Here is a 14,436-nt window from a genome sequence, read left to right on the forward strand (position 1 = left end):
TGATGGTATATAACATACATTCCGAAGAGACTGAAAATAAAGAGGTCACGGATGGCAATATCGAAATCAATGATTGCAACTGGCGACCCACGTAAGAAAAATAAAAACAGCACTGATCGAAATACTGAAGCGGTATATGTTGATCCAAATACAAATTCTTGAGGACGTAAAATTCTATAATATTTATAATGCACACGTAGATTACGTAGGATCTGATCTCGATTATAAAAGACTGATAACATCTAATGCAACGAGAATATGTGATTCGTAATAAGAGCGTAATTGTGTTTACGTCATAGTAATATAAAGCGGCATTATGAGAGTAGAAAGTTTAGAGAGTTTCCGTCATACTCTCGCGTCACTTTTGCTTTCTTCTTTCTTTTTATTTTATAGTTACATTGTAAGTCAGATGATTCAGACGATTAGAAAAAGAGTGCCGTGGGCATCCATCAATATTCCTCTTGTTGCTGCTTAGTTTTAGACCCTGACAATTTTTGAGATCTTTAAATGAACAAGATACATGTTTTATCTGGAGAGATTTTCACACACAAACACATACACACACATATATATATATATAAAGAAATAATTATTTAATCACCAAGTTAGAAAATTTATCTCATTACAAGATATGCATTTATTAACCTAATACCCCTTTCACTATTGACGGGCATTAAGTATTTCTCATACTGAAAATTGTTTTCATCCAGTGGCAAGTAGAAATTCAAGACAATTGTAAACCATATATATATGTATATATATATATGTATATATATACATATATATATATATATATACAAACACACAATATATACATATATATATATATATATACACAAACACACACACACACACACACACACACACACACACACACACATATATATATATATATATATATATATATACATATATATATATATATATATAGATTTATATGAGGAATTCTCTCGTTGAGTGTGTGACTTCGTTTCTTATGGACTCCTTAACGGGTGGGCCGATTTTTAAAAAAATAAGAAAAATTTAATTAATATGCATTTCATTATTGTTAGATAGGTCTTGCTTCGGAATGTCTCCGATACGTATCGAATGTCGACAATCGATAAAATCCCATGAAAGAGAAAAAAACAGTGGATTTTGACTAAAGTTATCGACTTATAAAGTGTAACATTACAATTTCATTTCAAAAGTTTTATTTTCGAAAAAAACGAAAAGGCCCGGTATATAAAATCACCTGCAAGTTCAATATTATTACAGGGGCGCGTAAGAGATGAATATTTTTTTCAGAGAAAAGGTAAACCATAGTATTTGACTTATACATTTAATTATAATTTTATAAAACCAAAAATATGACACTGTATTATTATGTGAAGCTTCCTCCCAGTGCACAGTTGTGGGTTTGCAAATAGTTCAACAGTTCATGAATTTGATTAACAAATTTCCGACTTCACCGATTTCGCTGAATATATATATATATATATATATATATATATATATATATATATATATATATACATATATATATGGATACATATTCGTATATACATATATATATATACATATATATATGGATACATATTCGTATATATATATATATATATATATATATATATATATATATATACCTGCATTCATATGCATATATAGGTATGCATGCATATATCTATTATTACATCGTCGCTCTGAAACCTGTATAAACGAAGGTAGGGGAGCTTAACACTAAACATACCAATTCAGGTCAATCCCATCACGGAAAAACCTAAAGTGGAAAATATTCATGTGTTAGCAAGCTGCGTATAGGTTAATGGTCCCTGCATTTCTGTCGTAGTGACTGAAAATGGTACTGGCAGCTTAGTTAAAGGCAAATAAAAGAAGAACCAAAATTCGGAGTACAGAATTATATTATATATATATATATATATATATATATATATATATATATATATATATATATATATTCCTTTGTTATGAAGTTTTTTTTTTAATAAATGTCAACAATGTGACGAAGAAGACGGGGAAAAAACGAAAGAAAGAAATAATCTAAATGACGATAATGACGAGGAGAAAAGAGAATATCTGAAATATCCCAATTACATGGCGCAATATCAAGACACAAGCCTTACACGGCTCCGAATACAAACATGAGTCACCAATGATTCGATGCACACTAATTTTTAAAGTCATTCACAGTTTAATTTATATTTTAAGAAGAAAAAAATATCGAACACGTCTTGCCAAACGACAAAAACATCGCAATAAAAAAGAAGAAAAATAATTTCTTCACCAACCGTTTCTTTGATTGTCTATCTAAATTGAAAAAGTATTAAGATGTTTAACTCCGAAATACATACAAACGTAATGACTTCCTTGAATGTGGTAGATACACGACGCTCCAACAATATAGCTTATGCTCGAGTGATATATCGAATATGTGGTTCTGAATAGATAATCTCAAGTTGTACACTCTTACAAATGTGCACCCGCGTTCTATTCATTATTTTCAGAGATAAGATAGTTTCCAATTCCAAGTTAGCGTTTCAATACCTTATAACGAAAGGATTCGTTTTACGTCTTATTATGATAATTAGCAATATCGGTTGCTTTTGTTTCTCCTCTTTTTCTGTTAGAGAGTGGCCGGATAGAAGTAGTAAATTATCTATCTATCTATTTATCTATCTATCTATAGAAGTATCTTTCCATGTAGTGGTTAATGCAAAACAGAGACTTGTAGTCATGTTTTCACCACTGGTTAAACTATGACCGGTCAAGTTTGAACCGGAAGACGCGAAAGGAGACCGAAAGTGACTTGTCAAATGTCACGTATTTTTTTGTCGAAAGTTTAGTTCACAGTTGTATTTGAGACACCAAAAACGACAGATGTACTGAAAACAGATCTACCTATGAAGGAGACGGCTACTCAGAATGGAGACAGAAGAACCTCCAAAGCCAAAGATCGTTGGTCACTCCTTCTGCTATGACGAATATCTGGGAGTGAATAAAATACATAAATCTCATATCGTCTTGGGTTCTGTGCCGCGTGTTCAATCTAACAGATTCCAGCTTTCCAAGGACTGTTGACGAACCTACCAGAAGAAACAATAGCAGAAATAGGTATGTCGTCATGTATCATATGTTCTAACACGAACGCATCAACACCTATATGAATCCCAGGCCTCTTAAATAGACATGTTCGAGGTTGGTTGGTCGGTTAATTGGTTAGTTGTTTTACGGCATCCAGTGATTTTTAAGAAAAAGTTTTAATATAATATATTTGTTTCTTTTCAAATCAGTTTCTATTTAACCAATAGTTGAGACCCTAACATGTATTACCACTCCGGGTTATAGTGGGCCTAGGAGCAATGGCAATTAAAGTCCGCAAGCTGGGGACCTCACCATCGTATATAGTTTAAGGTCATATCCAGGATCTCCATTTTACGAGGACAACAGTCTGTTACACAATATACATACCTACATACATACATATGGTCACATGATTAGAACAAAAATAGTACTGACAAGTATACACTAAATACACCATTAATCAACTGTATACACATATACGATTATTTAGTAATATATATACACGGTTATATATAAACACCTGCTCCAAAACGTAACATTTCAAGAGATCTTTATAGAAAATTACGAATCGAATCCGATCTTTTTCTATTCGCCATTAGTTAGGCGGTCGACCGAAACCGATACTGCCCTTTCCTGTCGAATGTTAATTTCAAACTGATTTATAATTTCTTCAATTTGTTGAATGTGGGATTCCCCCGCGTGCACGCACCGTACATAAGGGAAAGTGTTGTCCCGATTGGACAAAAGAGTTTTTTGCCCTAGTGAAATTCTAAACATTTATCGAACTCACATGCTGCAAGTTTAAACGATGGTTGGTGGTTTTTGTTTTACGGCATATCAACCCTTTTCGGGTTATTTAATGCCGAATCCAAAGATTTTGAAGAAAAACATTTTTTAATAGAATATATTTGTTGTTTTCACGTCGGTTTCTATTTAACCCATGGTTGGGACCCTAACAGGTACTACCACTCCGGGTCAGAGTGGACCTGGGAGCAATGGTAATTAATGGGTTGCTCCACACTCCCCAAAGCCCACAAGCTGGGGCATCACCACTGGATATAGTTTAAGGTCATATCCAGGACCCCCATTGAGGGACTTTTACCCTCTGCAGGGGGGGCAGTCGGTGTATTCTAATGCCCCACCGACAGGGCCATTTAAACGATGACAATGACATCTAATAGTTGGATGATTTAAAGAATACCCCAATATATATATATATATATATATATATATATATATATATATATATATATATATATATATATATATATGAAGTAAGTCATCAGAACTATCGTTTAATATCCACTTATCGAGCGCTCTTCTTTATAACGGAATTGTATTTAAGTTAATGTCTTAACTAATGTAATGCTATGTAAACGACTGAAGCCTTATTAGAACGTATAATAACGATATTTATTTTATATTTATTTAAATTCATTGTTCTTTTATATGTACGACATAACACGTCTGTATTCACCTTAACCCGCTTTCTTATTATGAGTCACATGTAAATTTCTTTTAAATAATCTGAATAAACTTTTTCATTGAATTTTTTTTTATTATACTCTTAGAATTAGCTTTTATAAACTGGGGCTAGCAAAAAAGACAGAGCCTGGATTCCAACTGTTTATTTAATTTTTTTATGCTGAATAACTTAAACACTAAATAGCTTAAGTTGGCAAAAATTAATTTAAAAAACCGGTGAGTATGACAAAAATATATTATTGAACCCAAAGCTCGTTTGTTTTATTGTTACCGCCCCGCCCTCAGAGCTTTTTAGCATTTCATTTTTGGAGTTTAAAATATGACATACTACTTCTAGAACGGCCCACGTGTGTATATATAGATTGGACAAACGCGTTTTGCCCTAGTAGGATTCTAAAAATGTATCGAACTCACATGCCGCAAGTTTAAACGATGACAATGACATCTAATATTCGGATGATTTAAAGAATGCCCCAATATATATATATATATATATATATATATATATATATATATATATATATATATATATATATGTATATGAAGTAAGTCATCAGAACTATCGTTTAATATCCACTTATCGAGCGCTCTTCTTTATAACACGAATTGGAAATAGACAAGTACATTGCAAGATATCATGCAAACCTCGTTTTTTAAACAACCTTTTATTGAAAATAATAAAGTGAAAAAAAATCCGCCTCATATTTAGGACGATAATGAAAACAAAAGAAAAAGGAATTGAAAAGAAAAAAAAAATGAATACCAAGAACTTGTATCCACTTAAATGTTTATTTATTATTCTAATATATGCGAACGGTCCATCGCGTCACTTATGCAAAATATGCTTTATTAAATTTAGTTTATTCCAGTCTTGAACGGAATTGTATTTAAGTTAATGTCTTAACTAATCTACGGCTATATAAACGACTGAAGCCTTATTAGAACGTATAATAACGATATTAATTTTATATTTATTTAAATTCATTGTTCTTTTATATGTACGGCATAACACGTCTGTATTCACCTTAAACCGCTTTCTTATTATGAGTCACATGTAAATTTCTTATATATATATATATATATATATAATATAATATATATATATATACTATCCACATACAGTATAGTTTCGGTGTTTCACAGCTTATCCGTTAGGCTAGACAAGCAACTACCTCAAGCCATGATCGAAACCCGATCGCCTAAACGATAGTCGGGGCTTCTAACCATTGTGCTATAAAACTGCTGCTATGCGAACGGTGAATTTACAGTGTTTTGACATTGTCCAAAGTAAAGAAGCTCATTTTTTTTACACAAAGAGCATCGCTTTATATGCTAATGATAATTTGTATATCACTTTCCAAATGCTCAACCTAAGATATGGAGCCTTATAGTCATTAACACACAGTACTGTTTCGCTGTTTGACAGCTCATCTGTCTGAATATATATATATATATATATATATATATATATATATATATATATATATATTCAGACAGATATTGTAAATAGCACGGTGTGTTTTTGCTTAATGATGTTCCTTGTAATTTATTCATTTTCCGACCAGGTATTCTTTCTCTCAGTCGAATTATGGTAGGAAAGTCCCGAAGTCGTTTTCATTCACTTGAGTTTTTGCTATTTCAAGTACTTTGTACTGATTTTCTACAGTCGTTTTTGATTCTACATGCATTTTTGATTAGTTTCGTATAAAATCTGGATGCTTTTGATGCTTCAGTTCGAATTACTTTTAAATTACTTAAAATGGTGAAGCGTCTTGTGTGTAAAAACTAACAAGAAACTACTATAAATCAACACAAAACTCAAGTCAATAAACTTATAACTGCGAATAATGCCATAATAGACAAAACCTCCTCAAATAATTGCCAAGTATAAACTATATAAACTAATTAAATTATATACGGCAATATATAATTCCACAAACCCAACTCTCCCCCGCTCTATTATTTCACAAGTAACAACCTTATATATTAATGCAACCAAAACAATAAATGATCCTTTAACACCTAAAAAGCAAATACAGCGTAAAATCTATCTAGACACTTATACAAATTCTTCAAACAACAAAAGTAAATAACACAATAACCGCCTCACTAGACCTAGAAAGCCTCTTTATCGAGGTCCCACTTCATACAACAATAGATATCATCATGGACAATATATACAATAATCATTTTCTTCCACCTGAAAATTAAACATACAATCTTTAAAAAAAAATGTATAATATGTATAACCGATGTCCCGTTTAATGATCATAAAGGCAACATTTCCACACAAATCGATGAAGTATCTTTGGGTTTCGTACTGGGCAACACTATTAGCAACTTTTATACGTTCAACCTAAAAAATAAAATAGTTAATACTATTTAAAAATTGTCTATGAAATTTAAATTAAAAGATTTATAACATTTTGTAATAAAACTGTGAATTCCATATCATTTTGTATATCACACTTTTAGCCTCGTGAAAAAACTTTTAGGCACGTTCTTAACACGTTAAAACGCATTTTTTTACACATGAGGCACTTTACTATTTAAAGTAATTTAAACCTGAATCATATGAAAGCATCCAGATTAAAAGAAATAACTACAGTAGTCTAAAACTGCCTGACGACTAAAGAAAATCTGTTAAAAGTACTCGCAAACAAAAGCAAATTGGCGAAAACGACTACGAGATTTTCCTACACAAATTCGACCGAGACATAAAACTGATTATTCGGAAAAATGAAAAAAATGATAAAAAACATCATTAAGCAAAAACGCTTCATGCTCTTTAACAATTTCAGCCTGAATAAAAATATACTGTTTAAATATATGTCTGGCTTCATTAGCTAGTACCCGAACCATTCAGCTACCGTCAACCGCGAGAGATAAAGTTGAATTTAAACATGTATTAAATGCTCTCGGCTGGAATCTCTCGACTGGCGTTAACCGTGACACGCTGCACCGATAATTCCCGAAAGAATTAAACACTAGTGTCTGTAGGTATTTAATAATTATTATTGTAAATGATAATGTCAGCTCCTCTAAGAAACTTGTTTCTATCGTTGAACATTTTCAATTGTAATAAAGTCAGTCAACTTAGCTCATATGCGCAAATCGTCATATAATGGTCATATCACTCTGACTGACGTTAAGAGCATTTAATACATGTTTAAATTCAACTTTATCTCTCGCGGTTGACGGTAGCCGAATGGTTCGGGTACTAGCTAATGAAGCCAGACATGGCTTCTGTTGCCGATGTTCGAATCTCTCGATTGGCGTTAATCGTAACACCCTGCATAGACGATTCCCGAAATAATGAAACAGTAGTTTCTGTGGGTATTTAATAATTATTATACTTAATAATAATGCCAGTCTCTTTAAGAAATGTGTGTCCTATTGTTGAGAACTTTCCGTTGTAATAAAGTCGGTCAACTTAGCTCATATGCGTAGATCCTCATATAAAAAAAAATAAAAATGATAATAATAATAATAATAATATATATATATATATATATATATATATATATATATATATATATATATATAATGAGTTATAAATATATATGGCGTTTTACCTACACTAAATATTCCGCGTTTCATCCACTCTCGGATTCTTCAGGCTTATCCAAGAGTGGATGAAATGCGTAATATTAAGTGTAGCTTAAACGACATATATATTTATAACTTAATAACTAGCTCCACCTACGTATTGAGCACTGTTGAAGTAAATACTTGAAGTTTACGCATAAATTTATACTTTCGTATATTAATTTATATGCGTAAATGAAGTAGTTATATATATATATATATATATATATATATATATATAACAGTTATATGGTTTTAGTATTCTAGATGTAAAAATAAACTGAACCTTTTATATTTTTCAAAGAGTGCACTAAAAATGAACAGAGCATGTTTATAATATGCACTTAGTTATACAAACATTATTGGCTACATATGGGCTTTGCGTACTTATTTATTTTCTATTTTCGATTTGGTACATAAAAAAGACATTGAACTAATGCATCAATCTTAAATTTGGTATTAGAAGTTATTTTTGTCCTTACGAATAGAGTTTCTGTATGGACGCACAAAAAAAATCTATTAACATACGTAACCAATAAATTTATTATATATATATATATATATATATATATATATATACATAATCATCATTATATTATTACGCTTATCGCTTCGTCCGTTATCATGCTGTGCATCCCTAAAAAAGGAAAGTGGAATATTCCAAAAAGTGGCATATTCTAAATAAACCTTGTCACCCTTGAAAAGGAAATTGAAATATTAAAAAAAAATTGGTGTTGCTGTTGAGGCAAAGCTAATAAAAATGATTTGTCTTTCTTGGCCTTTTGGCTAAGATCAAAGTGTCGTATCTGTTCTTCAGGTGCTACATTTCGATTTCTTCTCTCTCAGTGGAAGAGAAATCCTTTACGACTAAGACAATTTTTCTCCACATTAAAAAAACGACCATGGTGTCTAAATCTGTCCCGTGGGGACGCATTGTGAATAGGTACTATGTTTAATATAACAAAGTGTTTATATTAAAAAAGTAACTGAAAAAAGTTATTTCTGATTTAATTACAAAATGCCCAGGAATTATTACTCCTGATTAATTATAAAATGCCCTGAAAAATATCCGTTCTGATTATTTTTTTTTGTTTACTTGCCTCCACATAAGGGCGGAATTGGACATAAGGTCGGTTAAAAATTTAGGGGGAAACTAGGTCCCCAAAAGGGGCTCTCTGGTCAATAACAAAAATAAGAATTGTATCAGTAATGAAGGATTTCTCTTCCAGTAACCAAGACCAAACAATAGGGGGATTTCAGTCACTGGAATGCTGAAACTGATAGTACACTCAGACATTCATGTTGAATCAATGGTTACCTAATCCCTAACCGTGTTAATGTTTTTATCTATTACTTTCGAAAAGCTGATGAAACAGTTTGTGATTTAAACATTACTTTATTTCAAGTATATTTTAAGCAGTGGGTTACGGTATATGAAGCCACTCCCGGAAATTACTCAAACCGTTTACGATTTAAATATTACTTTATTTCATGTATATTTTAACAGTGGGGTGGGGAATATTAAATCAGTCCCGAAAATGGTTGAACCCGTTTACGCATTACACATTTCTTTATTTAATGTATATTTTTAAGATTGGGGTGGAAATATGAAGTCGGTTCCGGAAATGGCTGCAACCATTTACGTCTTAGACATTACTTTATTTAATGTATATTTTAAACAGTAGGATGGGAGATAAGAAGTCGGTCCCGGAACTGGTTGAAAAAGGTTACGATTTATACATTACATTATTTCATGTACATTTTTAGCAGTGGGTTCGGGATATAAAGTCGATCCCGGAAATGGCTTAAACAGTTTACTATTAGACATTACTTTATTTCATATATATTTTTAACAGTAGGTGAGGGATATAAAGTCAGTCCTGAAAATGGCTGAAACAGTTTACTATTTAGACTTTACTTTATGTCATATATAGTTTAAACAGTGGGTTTGGGATATAAAGTCAGTCCCGAAAATGGCCGAAACAGTTTACTATTTAGACATTACATTACTTCATGTATATTTTTATCAGTGGGTTGGGGATATAAAGTCGGTCCCGGAAATGGCCGAAACAGTTTACTATGTAGACATTACATTATTTTATGTATATTATAAGCAGTGGGTTTAGGATATAAAGTCGGTCCCGGAAATGGCTGAAAAAGGTTTCTATTTAGACATTAGATTATTTCATGAAAATTTTTTCAGTGGGTTGGGGATATAAAGTCGGTCCCGGAAATGGCCGAGACAGTTTACTATTTAGACATAACATTATTTCATGTATATTTTTATCAGTGGGCTTGGGATATAAAGTCCCTCACGGAAATGGCCGAAACAGTTTATTATTTAGACATTACATTATTTCATGTATGTTTTTTATCAGTGGGTTGGGGATATAAAGTCGGTCCCACAAATGGCCGAAACAGTTTACTATTTAGACATTACATTATTTCATGTATATTTTTAGCAGTGGGTTGGGGATATAAAGTCGGTCCCAGAAATGGCTGAAACAGTTTACTATTTAGACATTACATTATTTCATGTATATTTTTAGCAGTGGGTTTGGTATATAAAGTTGGTCCCGGAAATGGCTGAAACAGTTAACTATTTAGACATTACATTATTTCATGTCTATTTTTATCAGTGGGTTGGTGATATAAAGTCGGTCCCAGAAATGGCTGAAACTATTTACTATTTAGACATTACATTCTTTCATATATATTTTTATCAGTGGGTTGGGGGATATAAAGTCGGTCCCGGAAATGGCGGAAACAGTTTACTATTTAGACGTTACATTATTTCATGTATATTTTCAGCAGTGGGTTGGGGGTATAAAGTTCCTCCCGTAAATGGCCGAAACAGTTTACTATTTAGACATTACATTATTTCATGTGTATTTTTATCAGTGGGTTGGGGGATATAAAGTCGGTCCCGGAAATGGCTGAAACAGTTTATTTTTCAGACATTAGATTATTTCATGTATATTTTTAGCAGTGGGTTTGGGATATAAAGTCGATCCCGGAAATGGCTGAAACTATTTACTATTTAGACATTACATTATTTCATGTATATTTTTAGCAGTGAGTTTGTGATATAAAGTCGGTCCCTGAAATGGCTGAAACAGTTTACTATTTAGACGTTACATTATTTCATGTATATTTTTTGCAGTGGGTTTGAGAGATAAAGTCGGTCCCGGAAATGGTTTAAACAGTTTACTATTTAGACATAACTTTATTTAATGTATATTTTTATCAGTGGGGTGGCGGACATGAAGTAAGTCCAGGTATTGAATGAGATGTGCAAATATATACTATCAGAAAGCGTCGCTCAGTATTGGATGAGATAGGTGGAAAACATATAGTAGCAAAATACCCAGCGTCGCACGGGATCGAATGAGATCGGTGAACGATATATATTAGCAGAATATGCGGCGTCACCCGGGATTGGATAAAATAGGTTAAACATATATACTATGAGCATACCCAGCATTTATATTATTGTAATGAAATAATCAGCCCAGGCAATATATCGAAGTTATTATTTAAGTAAGGGGGAGCGATGTAGTGGGTAAACTTATGAAAATTATTGTCCAAATTTGTAACATATCCCAGAATAATGAAAAATGATGAAATGTGAGTTACTTGATTTGTGTGTGTAATGATATAATAAGCCAGACAATATATCAAATATATTATATAAATAGGATTGAGAGGCATAATGTGGGTTTTTAATTATAAAAAATATTGTCGAAATTAGTAACATATTCAGAATTATGAACACAGATTTAATATGAGTTAATCGCGAGTGTGTTTATAATAAAATAATCAACCCAGGAAATATATCAAAGTAATTATGTAAGTAAGATAGGGCGATAAGGATGGTTTAAATTATGAAAAATAATTGTAAAAATTAGTAACATATCCAAGAATTATGAAAAACGATAATTTTTATTTAATGCGTTAATGTGTTTGCAATTAAATAATCAGACCAGACAATATATCAAAGATATTATTTTAGTAAGTGGGGCGATGATGTGGGTTAAAATGATGAAAAATGATTGTCGACATAAGTAACATATCCAAGAATTATGAATAATGACGAAATGTTAGTTAATTGTTTGATGTGTTTGAAATGAAATAATAATCCCCGATAATATATCAAAGTTATTATGTTTATAGTGGGTGGTTGATAACGTGAATTAAAATATTAAAAATAATTGTCGAAATGTGTAACATATCAAAGAATTAAGAAAATGATGAAGTGTGAGTTAATTGATAGTTATGTTTTTTATGAAATAATCAGCCCAGAAAATATATCAAAGTATTTTTTTTAGTAAGAGAGTGCGACGAGGATGGTTTAAATTATAAAACAATTATTGTCAAATTAGTAAGATATCCAATAATTACGAAAAATGAAGAAATGTTATTTAATTGATTGGTGTGTTTATAATAAAATAATCTACCCAGACAATATATACAAAGTTAATATAAAAGTAAAGGGGAAGAAGATAAGGAGGGCTTAAATTATGAAAAATTATTGTAGAAATTAGTAAAATATCCAAGAATTACGATAAATGATGAAATATTAGTTAATTGATTGGTGTGTTTGTAAGGAAATAATCAGCCTAGACAATATATCAAACTAATTATATAGTATAGAGGGAAGGGCGAAAATTTGGGTTAAACTTATGAAAAATGATTGTCGAAATAAGTAACATATCCAAGAATTATGAAAAATTATTAAATGTGATTTCATGCATTAGTGTGTTTGTAATAAAATAATCAGCCCAGACAATATTTCAAAGTTATTATTTTATTAGCAGAGAGCGATAATGTGGGTATAAATTATGAAAAATGATTGTCGGAATTAGTAACATACCCTAGAATTATGAAAAATGATGAACTGGTGGTTAATTGATTAGTGTGTGTGTAATGAAATAATCAGCCCAGCAAATGTATCCAAGTTATTATTTTAGTAAGGTTGGGCGACAACGTTGGTTTAAATTATAAAAAAAAATATTGTCGAAATTAGTAACATATTCAAGAATTACGAAAAATGATGAAATGTGAGTTGCTGGATGTATGTGTTTGTAATGAAATAATCAGCCTAGAAAATATATCAAAGTTATTATTTTAGTAAGTTGTGATATGGTGAATTTAAATGATGAAAAATTATTGTCAAAATTAGTACTATATCGAAGAATTATAAAAAATAAAAATGATGAAATGTCAGTTAATTAATAGTTGTGTTTTTTTAAATAAAATAATCAGTCGATACAATATATCAAATTTAATATTTTAGTAAAAGGAAAGCCGATAATGTGGGTTGAAATTATGCAAAATTATTGTCGAACATAGTAACATATTCAATAATCATGAAAAATGATAAAATGTGAGTTAATTGACCGGTGTGTCAGTAATGAAATTATCAGCTCATGAAATGCATCAAAGTTATTATTTTAGTAAGGGGGCAGTACAGTTTTAATAAAAAACTAGAATATGATTGTGCCTTCATTCATGCTGAATAGAACGCTCACAGCATGCCCAGCAACAATATATTGAATAGAGAAATGCTGTGCTGTAATTTCCGCAGGTCCCGCTAGTCATTATTATTATTACTAAATGCCTGCAGAAATTCTCCTCTGGACGAAAGTATTGTAGGTTGGCAGCAACAGATGCGACATACAAATTCAATACATCTAGACAATAACCAATATCTTATGTAGATTTTGAACACCATTTCATACACATCAAGCCGTGATAATAAACAAAGAATATTCTAACCTGTAATAATACAAAGAGGGGGTTTGCAAATATGAGTTGTGGTGTGAGGAGAACTATAAACTGAAATAGAGAGAAGGAGAGTTTTAAAATATAATCTTAAAAAGATGAGATACAAGTTAGAAAAGCATTTCATCCAAGGCATGAAAATTGTTAAACAAAATGTTTTTACTATAGGTTTTAAAAATAAACGTACAAGATTCAGTTTGAAATTTATTTATCTTCAAAGTGTACTTTTATAAATGTTACAAAGTAAGATATAAAAATTTAATTTAAATTGAATCCAAAAATTACCTTGGATTTATTTTATGTAATGTACATTTTGTTGCAATTTAAAAACATTATCTTTCATCTAGCAATTAATGATATACATATAAAATTTTCAATGATTTTTTTCATGCCTTGAGTGAAATGTTTTTCTAACGTCTGTATATATATATATATATATATATATATATATATATATATATATATATATATATATATATATTGGTTGGTTAGTTGGTT

General features: G+C 30.9%; 1 pseudogene; it reads left to right on the forward strand.

The window, feature by feature from the left end:
• The first annotated feature begins 8,919 nt into the window (after positions 1-8,919).
• Positions 8,920-9,035, forward strand: LOC145274879 (U2 spliceosomal RNA; annotated as a pseudogene).
• The last annotated feature ends 5,401 nt before the right edge of the window (positions 9,036-14,436 follow it).

This window comes from Euprymna scolopes, chromosome 4 (assembly GCF_053919585.1).
Source record: "Euprymna scolopes isolate OS-2025 chromosome 4, ASM5391958v1, whole genome shotgun sequence".
NCBI lineage: Eukaryota > Metazoa > Mollusca > Cephalopoda > Sepiida > Sepiolidae > Euprymna > Euprymna scolopes.